The sequence below is a fragment of the Aplysia californica genome, unplaced genomic scaffold, assembly GCF_000002075.1.
Source record: "Aplysia californica isolate F4 #8 unplaced genomic scaffold, AplCal3.0 scaffold00612, whole genome shotgun sequence".
Taxonomy (NCBI): Eukaryota; Metazoa; Mollusca; class Gastropoda; order Aplysiida; family Aplysiidae; genus Aplysia; species Aplysia californica.
The window spans coordinates 462,805-466,045 of NW_004797882.1; positions in this window are offsets into that span (position 1 = coordinate 462,805).

A 3,241-nucleotide genomic window follows, 5' to 3' on the forward strand; every position below is an offset into this window, starting at 1 on the left:
AGAGAGAGAGAGAGAGAGAGAGAGAGAGAGAGAGGGAGAGAGCACTGCCCTGGGGGAGGGGGGGGTTATTACAATGACTTTGTCGTCATGTTTTTGTACTGTCTGGGAAACTGAAGTCTTTTAAACTTGTATGTCTAGACCTATATCGACCCATTTCCCAACACCAGAAGTACAAAGTTCTATCTGCTCAGTACCCTCGTAGTTTTGGGAAATTTCAGGTTAATAATTTGTGAGGCAACGTGGTGGAATCAGGCTCTCGTCAATTTTTGGGCATGTTGAGTTTATGGTAACATCTTAAAGCTTGTTCACTTGCCTTTATTTGGATGAAAAAAGATATCAATTTATCTTGAATACAAGTTGAGATATTTGCGAATGAAGGAGGTGGGGGTCACCTGTTTTCAGAGTTAAAATTAGTGAGAAAATGGCCGCCAAAGATTAGTTATTTTCTTAGCTTAAAAGTCCGTAGTAACTGAAAATTTACATTTTTTGTGCCTTTAATCAACGTTTTTCCGAAAACTCCACACAGAAATGAGTTCTTTAATGGGCATGAAAGGTGTTGAGCCAAAAAATAAACAAGAAAAATTTAATAAAAATTCACAAACCTGCCGAAAAATGCAAGTTTCTTCACTTTGATTATTTTGACGAGAGCCTGATTCCAACACGCTGCCTCACATTTTGAGATTTACTACATGCCAAGCTTTTTTAAAAGCAATACTTTTGACATTTTGATAACGACTCCGAATAATGTTACCATTTTAAAAGAGGTTACAGAGCGTATGGTTTCTGACCTCATGGTCTTGGCAACTCAAAACGACCAGACATGTCAGACAGAACTTTGTAATTCTAAGAAAGCGAAGTCTTGATCATATAATATCCGCTGTATTTTGACTTTATGGTAACTTGGCTGAGTGGGTGGTTGGCGGGTGCTCTGGTGGGGTTTGCTCCTTCTTTCCCATAACGCTGGCGGAGTGATGAAACCTCGTAACCCTCAATTTTTTCGAAATTCGTTTTTTTGGCTTAATGTCTTCTCCCAGTCCTTCTTCACATTGTGTCAAAAGCACTAGCTCATATTAGTAAGAGAAAGTATGAAAAATACTTAATAAGAAAACCTCGTATGTTTGCCCCCATGATATCCTGGCGTGATGAAACCTCGCAACCCTCACTTGGTGCGCCGATGTGCTTTTGCGTGGTTTCATCACTCCCGGTTTGAGAGAGCGGCGTGCTTATACGAGGTTCTGGACAAGTCTTCTATATGAACCGGCTTAATTGAAGCGCTCATAACTGACATTGTCTGGTGCATTTAATGTATCTGACGGAATAAAGAAATATTTCATTCCTTCATTCATCCATACCTTCATTCATTCTTTTATTCATTCACTTTATTTCAGTCAGTTCAGAAGTTCAAATATGGTCATAAGTGAAGGAGTTACATTGTGTAAATATATTAAAAATCCATTCATAAGGATGACTAACTTGCTGATAATCAAGATGTTCTGATCGAGCACAAACGTAGTTAACATTTAAGTTAAGGCAACAGTCACACCTTGAAATGACAGGTGACGGTAGTCCTTACTTAGACTAGGTGACAGATCTGTGCACTCTCCAGATGTCAACAGGCCATTCTGTTTATCAAAGAGAGGGTAAGGTTTTGCATCTTCTCAGACTATGAATCCGCTGTGTAGTCAAATCCTCCAGTTGTGGTTGAGACCGAATAGTACTGAACTTAACCGTGGTCTTGATGACTCTGAAGTCTTTAGAGAATAATGTGACAAATTTGTGCCTCAACAACACAAGTAATACGGACATTTCCGAATCTGTATTGAATATCTCCTTCTAACTGTGCTCATCACCTAGATCTTTATACCCTACAAAGGCTGGTTCGGAAACCACTGAGCAGACCACGTTCATTGACTTGACCCCAGCCACCATGTCGCAGTCCTTTCCAGGGCTGTCACTGATATGTGTAGACAAGGAAGTATCAGCATCATCCCAGACTGAGTCTGCACCAACAATAGTGTCGCCTGGAATCATACCCCAAACCATACTGACGTTTCACCAGGCAGCTGTAAGTCAGATGCTGAATTATTACCTTCGAGGTCTTTCCTGGAGCCTGATCCCGAGACACAGCTCATTTCTGATGCCAGCATAAATGATGCTCCACAGAGGAAAAGAAAGAGTTTTCAGGAGTGGCAACAAAAAAGCGAAAAGCCATCAGTGGATCAGGACAGGATCGGAATACATAAACGTTCTATGAAAAAGCCCAACTAAGTTATTGAAACCAAACTGTGATTGTAAGAGCTGGACTCTGAAATGTAAAGGGCTCTCTGAAGTTGATAGACATTCTAATTTCGATTTAGTGTGGACCCTCTCATGGGATGACTAGTGGACCTCAGAGGAGGTATTCAGAGACTAACCAGAGAGGGAATACCTTCATTAACACCATTAAAAGGTGGCCATAAGGTGCCAGTGTGTTAAAAGATGTTCCTGAATTGAACTGGGTTGGATGAATGATTTGTAAGAAACATTTAGAAGCAATAATTATCAAAGCAACTCAGATATCTACAAAATATATGCACAATTTTGCCAAGACCACGGGAGGCGGCCTCTCAACAGACCCGGCCTCGATGAAGCATTCAAGCAGAATAACGTGTCGCTGTTCCTGTCAACGAGAGACATGTGCGAGCTTTGATTCAGTCGTGAAGTTGACAATGTGCTGGAGGATCTTTGGAATGCTAACATTTTAGAAAAGGAAGCAGCGCGCAAAGAAAAGGAACGAGATAAATCTGAAGCCATCAAATCTCTCGCCAGTAATGAACCTAAAACGGCCGTACTTTCAATGGATCTTCAGCATCAGTCTTACATTACAAAACAAAACTCGCCATTCATAACTTTACGCTATTGGATGCTGCAACACGTCAGACTACTTTTTTATGTGTGTCAAGAAACAGAAGGGGGACTTATGGCAAATGAGTTAGCTTCATGTCTATTGGATGTCCTCAAGGGAAAGCTGGACTTCCAGAAAACCATTATCGACAGCGACAACTGTGGTTACCAATATAGAAATGCCACACTAGCCAATGTTTCTCTCAGCCTTTTTTCAACAATACATGGAAGCACAATTGAACAGAAACATTTATCAAATGACACACACACAAATGGAAATTAACAGTGTGAACTCAACTATTAAGAGATCTCTTCGAAAAACACGCATCGAGGTCCTCCAAGACAACCTCCATTTCTT